This window comes from Gasterosteus aculeatus, chromosome 12 (assembly GCF_964276395.1).
Source record: "Gasterosteus aculeatus chromosome 12, fGasAcu3.hap1.1, whole genome shotgun sequence".
NCBI classification, from domain to species: domain Eukaryota; kingdom Metazoa; phylum Chordata; class Actinopteri; order Perciformes; family Gasterosteidae; genus Gasterosteus; species Gasterosteus aculeatus.
The window spans coordinates 12,100,393-12,112,348 of NC_135700.1; positions in this window are offsets into that span (position 1 = coordinate 12,100,393).

The following is an 11,956-nucleotide window of genomic DNA, read 5'->3' on the forward strand; positions in this document are numbered from 1 at the left end:
CATTCACCATTAACATTCACTTGCAATGACATCAACAGCAGACTTGCACAAAGGAACAACGTGTTGTTGTTTATTGAAATCATTATCTTACTGCTTCCATGTTATCAGATTACCTTTGATACCTTTGAAACCAGCTGGGCTTCCCTAACATGCTTGGGGCATTTAGCTTGGAGCCCCGTAAAGGAGAAGACAAAGGATTCATTGGTTTTATTTGCATGGGCTCATTGCCTATTGCCTGCCTGTAATGAGGAAATGACTAATAAGAGATGGAAAATGGGAAATCTCAGTAGTAATTAGCTGTCTCCTACTTCCCCTGGGGGAAAAGCACATACCTCTGAAATGCTTCCAGCTAGCTCTTCTGATGCCGTCTCTCACATGTTGTCTATCTCCCAGTTACTTTGTACATGTACTGTGCAGCGCATACATTTATACGTATACACAAACACACTTCTAAGAAGAAGGTTGAGAATACCTCCGTAATAACAAATGAGGCTTTTGCAAAAAGCCCCACTTGCGGAGTGCGTTGTTTTATACAGTATATAGAACGGAATTTAAATGGAATAGAAGATACTTTGCCGTCTATTTTCGGCTAGCAAAAAGATGGAATCCAGCACATTACAAAAAGGAAAACATACTATACATTGCGACCATTATATTATTCTGTTATTTGCATTCATAAAGCTTGAAGCTGGTCTATTGAAAGATTGAAAGAAGAGTCATCTAATGAAAACTCACGCACACGCAATGCTGAGGAAGAAGAGCAGACACAACTCGACAGAGGGGACTGTAGTTTGTAGTTCCCTCATGCATTCCATTGATATCCTTTTTCTAACCACACGTCACATACACGTTTCAATATTCACGTTGATTTTTGAATTTAACCTAATCATTTTCACTGCGTGAGAGAATAAAAAGGACTCACTTTCAGAATTCATTATGAGCGTTGACACAACACATTTCTTTAACATAATATTGGAGGATAAAAACAAGGCTTGAGAGTTTTAGGCCATGCTGGCAGCTCTGTGAGGCTGTACTTTAGGCCAGGGGTGCTTTTGGGATATATGCTAACATTAGTGTGCAAATATGCTCTCAATAACAACAACAACATACTTATTATAACGGGTATGCTTACGATGCTCGTTATCATAGTACAGAGCTTCCAATTTGACCAAAGAAATTGCACAAAGCAGAAAGTCATACTGTCTGTATATGAGCATAATGTATCACCATGCCCTTTTTATTCAACGTTGCTGTGTAATGCAGTTTTCAAGTGGAGCACACTTTCGTACATGTAGCAATAATTAGTGTCTCTATGAAAATTACACTTACACTCACCGCTGGAAGTGGGACTACTGTGGAAGAATTAACAAGCTTCTCAGACTTCAAGACTCAACATGACGTCCTGCTTCAGTCCCAGTGTCCTCTGTCCCTGAGAAACCCACAGATATAGTTATTTAATTAGGCTTTGGAGGGTCTGGTTAGCCAGCTGGACTGCTCTTGACTGCTCACTGCTGTGAACCTTTTTCCATAACTGGCCAACTCCCACTGTCTCTGTGACAAAATATCCCACTCCATGCTTCCTCCCTTCACTTATGTGATATTAAACCTTTAGATCATTTATGCATCAGAGCCACAGATGCAGAAGGTTAGAATATGTTTATAGCAAACGGGCAGCCTGGGAGTTGGTTAATTTGAGAAATCATCATCGTCATAATTCCTGAGGACATAAGGCGATGAAATAGAAATGAAATACATAACTTTGTAAATAAGCGAAACATCCCTCTGAAATGATGTTTGAATCTCTGCCATCTCACATGGAGTTATTGCACCAATTAAGCAATTGAGTGATAATGGTATAAGTTTAGAAATATCAGATTGTGACAACAGTTGTGGCATTGAGCAAACATATTTATATTACACACATGTAGTACGTATGTACAGTATTATTGCTTGCATCCGTTGATCTTTACAATGGTTCCGTTTTACTACTCTATGGTTACCATTGCTCTTCGACTTGGTTTGGACAACTTACTTTTGATTTACAGATTATGAGAGTTGAAGAATGCACTTTTATACATAGACCATCTTCCATCAACACTCTTTATAACTACTCCACACACTCGGTCGGGCTCAAGGTTAATTTGACAGCGTGAACTCTTGTTCAGACATTTACAGCTTCGCTAAAGATAAAGAAATCTTTCAGCCGGTTAAATGTCACCAGTCTCAGGTCCTGTGAAAGAAAGTGGTACAGAGACGGGTTTACCATCAATACAGGTTAAATGCAGTGCACAGCACTCAATCCAACTAATATCAGATAACCAAAGATATTAAAATAATTTACTTCATAATTGTACTAATTGTAATTTACGTGATATCAGAAAAGAGTGTAACATTGAACATGAGATATAAAGGAACTATGTAGGTTTATTAATTAGATTGTGTCAGTCTGCTATTCTAATTGAGTCCCTCTCCTCCTGGGGGGCTGTATTGACCGTGCTTGTTATACTCATAGGAAGAATCCCACAATAACCTCAAGATCTTAAATCTTCCCTAATGTTGCATCGTGTGCAGGCTTTCTTCCTAAATCCCCGGGTTAGCTACCTATTGATGGGTGACGTATTTTGGGGGACAACGACGCCTTCAGCTGGCGTTCTGTTTTTTATGTAATCAGTGTAACCTCCTGCTTGTGATGCTTTCAATGGGTGTTGTTGGACAGCTAAATAGATAGTGATGTAACCTGCAGGAGCATGGAGGTGACTCTGTGATCACAGCCCAGCTCTCTTTCAGTCAATCAACCTAATGAAAACCGCAAGTAGCTCTTAAAGAGACATCTGAATTAATTTACTTTTCTTTTTTAGCCCGTTTTATTAGTGAATTTAGGTTTGTCATCGTTTGTGTTTCAACAATGACACAGCTTTGTTAACTTTTACCAGTAAGATAAATGTGAATGTGTTGCAACTTCTCTGCAACGTCTCTTTGTTTTTTAATAAGCCAACAAGAGAAGCCCAAATGTACAGCCTCCAGTGGCCCGCTGTCTCTGCAGGAGATAAATGGACTTCATTTTCTCCTGTGCTCAGCCTGCTGGCATCTATTGCCAAGCCAACAAAAGCAAAGCACTAACTACAAGGAAACAGAGAGTGAGATATCTATCAGTACCTGTTTCTGACAGGGAACGATGTTCCATTTCCCTCGTATTGGGTGACCTCAAAACGTGTCCTTTTTCACTTAGAATCCATCTGCTAGGTAGCAATGTACAACTCATGTTGTTCATTGCATGTTCATAAAAGTGAGCTATAGTAGCGACTCCGAGATGAGATACTATTAATGACGAGTAATGATGAGAACACTCTACAGCCACCAATAGGAGAATATCCTTCATTATTAGGCTTGCTAGAAATTAATGTGTTGAACTGAAATATCTTCTTCGTTACCGTGTGAGTCATTCATTTAAAATAAATAACCATCAAGCCACTTGACAATGAAGTTAACTAATGATTTCAAAAGAAGCCAAATCTTTGACACAGAGACAGAAAGGGTTCAGACAGACAGAGTTTATCAAACTATTTTTACATGGTTAAGTGATTGTAATCAACTAAACCACTACAAATGAGGCAGGCTACAGGGACCCAAATAGTGTAGCCTGCCTCATTTGTAGTGTTTTCAGTTGTAATTGGGCATTACAGATTGACAATTACCGGAGGGCGTTGGTAAGTGACCCTGTAAGTGTTAATTAACTACATCTTTTGAAGGTTATTATGAAGGACAACATGGTCAAATGTAAAAAGTCAGACAAACCGTAAATATATGTTATACATTAAAAAGAGTCAGCGGTATTTAACTTATTGTAGAGTGCAGTTGCCAAGGTGGTGACTTTTGAGAGTGTGGACACGCTTTTTGATTGCAATAAGTAATGAGTAAAACCCATGACTTCTCATAGTGCACTGCATTTTGCCATATTTGTGGGTGTAAGTAAGCTTCAGTAAGTATTAGACTCGGAGTCTGACCAAAACAGTTAATTGACAAATTCTACTGGTTTGAAGTCTTATGCTTTCCTAAATGATTATGAAACTGAAACCGAAAGCTGAGATTACGGTTTATTGATCTCATTCATACTGGTATCGTCCAGTTTCTTTCCAAGTACATAAAGAATGAAAAAGGCTATTAAAGAAGGGGCTTGGTCTTAACAGTTAAAATGTAATTGAACATTGTTATGAGTACGTGCACTGGTTGTTCATTGTTCTGCTGACCTTTTCTGATTAACTACACTACAATATATCTGAATTCATTTTTACTGACAGCTTTTATGCATGGGTATAATCAACCTTTTGTCCTAGTGTACCAATGATATTTTATCTACCGTTTGTCCCCATTATACTAAATGTGTTGGGCTTTTTTTCTGTTTAGTAAAAGTCGAGAAATACCCATATAGGATAATGAGATTTCATCGAACGCCTGGATGAAAATTCACACAATGCAGCAAAGACGACACAGGTTAAAAATAAATACTGTATAATACATAAGTACAAACAGCAGGCAATAGGGGCACCCTCTCAATACACATCTAAATGTAAATAACACACCAACAAATGTGTCCTGTGGATCTCAAGAGCTAGCACTTCACACTAAACTATCTGACGACACACAGCTCTACATCCAGACCGCCCCAAGCGCCTCTGCAGACACGTCATGTTTCACCGCCTGTCTTGGGGAGATAAAAGCATGAATGAGCAACAAGCTCTCGTTGTTAGCACTCCGCACCAGGTTTAGTCATCCTCCATAACTAACAGCATAACAGCCTACTCCGCAACCTCGGTATCGTCCGCCACCCCACCCTTTGTTTCCTACCGCATGCCAACCACAGCACCAAGACTGCCCTTTTCCACCTCAGGAACATTGTCATCCATGCCCTCGTAACCTCCAGACTCGACTACTGCAACAGCACAAACTGCGATATGTTCAGAACGCTGCCGCTCGCCTGCTCACGTCCACCCGCCGTCCTCTGCAACCTCCACCGGCTCCCGGTGAAATACAGGATGGACTTCAAAAATACGCATCACCTACAAAGCCCTAAACAACCTGGACCCTACCGACCTCTCAGACCTCCTCCCCCTCCACGCCCCAACCCGTTGCCTCAGGTCCGCCAATGCCAACACCCTGAAGTATACTATAAAAAAACCAAAGTGTGTACACATTGCACATATAAATGCATATATTTAGATCCCTTTGTTATCTGTTGTGAGAGAGAAGCTTGTATAGTGTGCTTGCGAGTCCATGTCGTAACGGCATAATGTGGTCCCACCATAGCTGACATTATAAGTTGTGCAGTCACATACTTTGTGCTCTCGACAACGCAGAGCCGTTTGTCCTCACCAAGCACATTTGTTTCGAGGAAATACTGCATTGCTAACATCTTTCCCTTGATGTCCCTGATCAATGTGTGAGGGGAACTTCAAAACAAGACATTTTCTTATAATGGCCAGTGATAGTATCTGCCTCATGCCTCATGACAGGCGCCATCCATCAGAACCGACATGGCTGTGGATGGGTACTTCTGTCACTATTTGTGTCCGCGGTTACAACATGATTAATCACAGTTCCTCACTCGATCGCAGAAGTTGACAGTAGCCCCCAAAAAAAGAAGATGAAAGGACATTTGAAATAAAAATTTTGAACAAGTAATGTTGTAGCACTTATTGTGTCACCGTCTGAAATGGTGCTCAAAAGCCTCTGAATAGGGGTAATAACCATCATAACTATTTTTAAGACTGAATCGATCCCGGCTGAACTACCGAGGGCCGCATAACATTATAAAGAGATTGCCTACAAAGCCAGTTGGGCGGCCGTTGCAGTTGAAGCTCATCTAATGTCATAAGGTCATTGTGTGGTGTCATCGACTGAAACTATGGAGGCAATATAGGTTTTTTCATCATGATTCAGTCGCGGAACCTTATGCTACAGAAACATGGAAAATGTGTGCTTTGTTACATTATGAATAAAAGGAGGTTAGATATTGGAACTGAACAATACTTTTATCAATGCCTCTGTGAAAATGTCTTGGGTTAGATTCCTGTTTGTAATCCCAAAAGCATGTCACAGACTGGGCCACTTTGCCTGAAAGGAACCCTTTTCTGCAACAATAGTGTAGATGTATAACAGTCATAAATGATCTGGGCAGGAGTGGGTGATGCACAGAAAAGGTCCCATAGGAGCTTGGTAATGTTTGTGTTTCCCAGTTGAAGCTTCTTCTGGGGTCGACTGTCTGTTGTGAGTTAATGCCAATGTCCCTTCCTTAGTGCACTATAGTCATGTTGATACTGACTCAGTTTTTTTTTCATAACCAAATGGGTGTTAAGCGGTCCGAGCCCTATTTTAATTAAAGATTAATCTGCAGGCCAGAATATGAAAATTGTCTTTACACACTGTGATGTGGGTGCAATAAGCGTTAATGTGCTGTTATTGCCCCTAAGTGATGCAAGTCAAACACACACACATGGACACAATTAGTTTAAAGAAGAGTTGGGCGACAGAGACAAACGGTCAGAGTAAGCTGGCTGATTTGTGTTTTTGGCAGTGACTTAAATCTCCACAGATCTGTTTTTGCACACCTGGTGGAGATTCATTTTGATCCCACTCTTGTTGTGTTTTATCAGTTTTCCCAAGAGATTAGTTAACAATCAACCGCTCATTGTATGTTCAGCTTTCTTTATCCATTCGGGCTGCTTCAACTGTGTTAACACGCATGCAGGTTTATGAGATGATCACCAGTTTGAATGAATTCAGCTTTGTTTGAGAGAAATCCTTCTCCATCCCGCTGGCATGGTGGTGCATGGCTGTTCAACACCCATCATTAGCTCCTCCGCTTTCGCCGAGGGGGTTGTCGGAGCTTCGAGAGGATGAGTATAACAGGGTGGAAGGAGACGTGCCCGATGTGAGAGAGGAACAGGAGCAGTGGGTCCGGTATTTATGGGAAAGGCAGCAAGGGGCTTGGTTGAGGTTTGGTGCCGCTTCCTAAATTGTGCTCGCTAGCGGCAACTACTTTGTAGACATTTGTGACTTGGTCAGATGGTCCATCAACATGGCAACGAAACAGAAGAAGATGATCCCAGACATTTAGTCACCAAGGCTTCCCCTGTGTGTTGTACATGCTGCAGGTCTTTGTCAGCTGCCTAAACACTTCTACTATTACTTACACTCTAATGCCTTCAGTCACAGTCACTTGCCTGTGTTTCATTGAGGACGATTTATAATTAATATTTCTTCTTACTCTCGGTAATCGATTAACAGCAGGTGGATGGCATTCCTTCTTATCTCAGTAAGCATGGAGAATTTTCAGAGCTCGATCATGTACTTTGTGAAACAAACCAAATGAACCAAGCTCTCTTCTAATCAAGTGGAGCACTTGTTAATCACAAGTGCTCCACTTGATTTAAAGGGTGTTTGGTTCACAGGGATATACTGTATGGCTGCCTCCTCTGTCTATCTTGTAAATCAACTTCTACAGAACGAAGTGAGCTGTGTTTTCTGGCAGCGTTTTTGGTGTTGTTCTTGATTCCGCCTGTCACCCTGATCTGTGCAACAATGCTGTGATCAATGCCATTGATTCTCCACAGGTCCACTGTGTTCTGAAGATCAGATGTGGAGCAAGCCCAATTGGCCTTTTCTTTTTTCTCTCTGCTATCACTGTTCCCCAGCTTCATTGAACGCTTGGCCGATCAGTTGTTGCTTTTAGTGGACAAACAGGCAGCTCATTGCAAGTGTTGGGTTTAAATACCACATGCATACTGTGCTGTCCAAACCCACTATCTGATAGAGCTACATGTATTTGTTCTTGTTGTTTGTATTGGGCTGTGTGGATATAAACACACCAAATGTGAGTAAAAATGAAAGTCCAACCCAAACAACGGAGTCATGACTGTGAAAAGTGCGCAGCGTTTGGATGGTGTGCGTGTTTGACAGCTTAAGTCAGTAAAGTGCATCAGACACATTAAACCTCCTGCTCCAATTAGTGACGGTAAAAAGTCTGGGAACTGATGCCTGTGCTGGAAGTCTCTGGTTGCTGCAGGCTTTGTCATCCACCTGAGGTCACACAGAGCAGGCGTCCTCAGGGGTCTGAGCTGTCAAAGAAAAGCTGCCAGGTTGTGGATGTGGCGAGCATTAAGCAGCTCCGTTATGTGAGACGTTGTTGGTCGCTGTGAACGAGTGCTCTGTGTGTATTATTTCATTTCCTGAGCTGCAGCCAGGAAATTACATTGTTCAATAGATCAGTGTATGAAAACAGTAGTATATTAACGGGATCATATAATAGATACTGTTGTTCCTGTATTAAATTCATATTTGAAAAAAAAACTAATCAACAAAAATATTTTTGTTGTGAGACCAACATGGCTTCTTTTATTATTAAAATGATTAATTGAAATATGCCTTGAAAATTTGTGTTGAAAGTGTGGATTTTTAATCTCTTCAGAAAACATTTTACGCATTGTATCTTTGTCATACGCTCTTGAATTCAAAATAACAGTCTGTTATCTTGAACAATCACTTTCACCACAGCATGTGTAAAACACAATTGCCCGCATTACTGCTCAGTGGTAATTAAACAAAAGAGAAAAAGTTGGTTTCATGCTGCGGTGTCTTGAAATGGATAATGGCTCTGTGGAATAAAGAAAATCAATGTCACATGGTCACATTTTATGCTCCATCGTCTACAAGATTCATATTGGAAAACACAACAAAATACCTCTGACAGATGCGATTATGTAGCGAGATAACAACAATCAGATATAGACACTTACAAATAAAGATGACGTGATGTGTACTCGTCTTCTTTCACTGGCTATGCAGCAGAAGTTGCTTTTCTATGCTGTCTAGTGTTTATCTATTTTTGCACATTTGACAGCTAAGTTGTTTGGGGTCAGGGAAGCCAGCTGGGACGAGGTCTCACCGCGGTCAGAAAGATCACAGCCACGAACATCCGGCAAGCTGCTTTGAATAATAAAACTTTCCAGTAGAAAGTTTTCTTGAGACCAAAATGTGCTGTCGTGATGTCGTAATGAGCAGTGCTCATTATCATCCCTATGAGCAGTGCTCATTATCATCCCTATGAGCAGTGCTCAGTAGCATCCCTATGAGCAGTGCTCAGTAGCATCCCTATGAGCAGTGCTCAGTAGCATCCCTATGAGCAGTGCTCAGTATCATCCCTATGAGCAGTGCTCAGTATCATCCCTATGAGCAGTGCTCAGTATCATCCCTATGAGCATGAGAATGTGTGTGTGTTTGTTTGTTTAATTGAATTGACAATGGCGATATGCTCTAATTGAACGTACTGTATATGGTGTTTATTTGTTCTGTAAATCCTTTAGTCACATCCGCTCTGCACAATCGTGACAGTCAATGGTTTTCCAGAAATACTGTCCCTCCACAAACACACCAAAACGCAGACGGACATAATGCCTGGAAGGAGAAACAGGCCCTCAAACACCATCAGCCTACACAGGATACATATACCATGAAGCTGGCAAAGCCTTAACACAACTACACCTTGGAGTGAAGGTTGCTGCGGGGCTCCCGGCTCAACCTGTCCTCAATGCAACTCGTCAAACAGCGGCACTACGTTGCCGACCCTCTGCGATGGAGCTCGACACACGGAGGCCCCATTCAGCGACTGCATTCTCCGGGCTTTCAACCGAATTTCATTTAGACCCACCTGCTGCCTTGGTGGACACTAAGGGCATGTGATATTTTATAAAGAGCCTGAGAGTAGATGGGCCAAACAGACATCCGCTTCAGACCTTCACCCAGAAGGGCGACGTTGTGGGCTGCGTGTTCCCAAGTGTGCGTAGTGATGCACTTCTTCCGATGGACAAAGGGTTGACAATGACTAAGTAGAGATATTTGAATGCGATGCTCGGATGACAAAATTACAAGAAAAAAACAGAGCGTAACAAAATTCTAGGGCTTGCATACAGAAGTTCGCGGGAGAACTTCAAGGAAAGGTAAACGTCAAGGAAACAGAAGATTCAATGTGAAACGCAGCTTAAGGGAGAAAGATGGATGTATTTATTGTATTCAATCTCAATTATTCGACCAATGATTCTTGTTTCCTTCCTCTGAGTGAAACTCTTTCAGTTTGTTCATAAATATCTCTGTAGTTTATAACACAACAGATTGGGAAGCTAAAACATTGAAGGTGAGGAATGGTTGCAATTTATCTCCATAACATACAACGTCTTTCCTTTTGCGTTTTTGTTCTGCAGACATTCAGTCCATGGTTTAGTGTTAAAAGGCAGTGTGATTGATGTGTTTCCAACAAAAAATCCATCACTGTATTTCTCTCTCTCTCATTCCCCCTCCAGCAAAAACAGACCTCCACCTATGCTGTGCCTCGTATCGATGTGCCTGACATTTTAAAATGTTCGAATGACGCTCTATCGCTGCCACTCATTTTGTCTAAGAGGTGGCATCAAGATTACACCAATTTGGTGTCAGGACATTGAAATGCAAAATGTATTTGGACTGAGATACTACAAAAATATATACAAATATATATGTCCCGATAAGCATTTACTGGTTTATTGTCACAGAATATAATAATATAATAATTTGTAATCTTTATTTTACTAAGAAGCACCTCTTCGGACATCTCTAATTGTTTTTAGACATACAGTGTCATTACGTATATAACTACATGCATTGAACGTGAAGTGCTCTGTTTAGTTAGTGTTGCAACTAAAGTGTTTGGTTTGGCAGCTATAATACAAAATCTGCACCGTGAATTATGACAAGTAATAGTATATTAAATTGTAGTTAAACTTACTACTAAAAAACTGCCTTTGATCATATCTAAAACAACAACAGATCACAAGTTTAATCTTATGAATTTAAACATTTTTATAGACAAAACAAAATAAAAAAACAATGTTTTGCTGTTTATCACTTCCAATGCTACAGCAATGTTTATTATATGAGCAAAATTAAGTTGCTATGGGCTGAAAACACAGCTATGAAATCCTCCCTTTCAGTTTCTCAACAATCATTTCCATGTTTGTATTTAATTAAAAATCAACCAAACGTCTGCCACCACAGAACATGTTGATTTGTTGTATAATAACTTAAGGAACTCTCCTTGAAAACTCTTTAATTTATGGAAAGAAAAACACAAGAGACTAAAAGAAAATGTACTAGTTCTCTACTTTCAAGCAGACATTGATCAATATACTAGCAGCGTCTGACTTGGTGCTGTGTTTGTGTTGGTTTGTTGTGTGTGTGTGTGTGTGTGTGTGTGTGTGTGTGTGTGTGTGTGTGTGTGTGTGTGTGTGTGTGTGTGTGTGTGTGTGTGTGTGTGTGTGTGTGTGTGTGTGTTGGTGTGTTATTGAGTTTCACCAGGGATAAACATGTATTTCTAGTGGCGGTGAATCAATCTGCCAGACTAAATGAGTTGTCTGATCATTAGGGTTTCTGCCTCATCATGCAGTCATTGGCCAGTGGCAGACAGCTCTATCTCTCACATTCCCATCTCATTCCAAATCAAGTGTCCTTCCACATTCATACCCAAAGTCATTCATTATCTCACTTACTGTTTTTTGGAAGTTGGCCGTAGTTTCATTAACAGTCATTTCCGGGTGTCAAAACATGATTTTAGAATATGATTTATTTTCCATATGCTCCACTGAGTGGTAAAAGAAAGGTATTCTGTAGTAAGAAAACAGTAATCAATCAGTTCTGCCTTATCTATTTCCTCATTTGAACCAGTAGGAGCACACAAGTCTGTAGATTGCATTCCACGTTGTTTATTTTTATCAACCACCTCACTGAGCCCAAACATCGTAGTTGGTAACAAAAAGGGTCCTTGAGTCTCTCTGTTAGAGACATGTTTCATGTAAAAGGCTTCATCAAATACATCATTTACTCCTTAAAGTATTTCTATTTTTGAAACTGTTAGGATTTAAGCAAGAAGTGC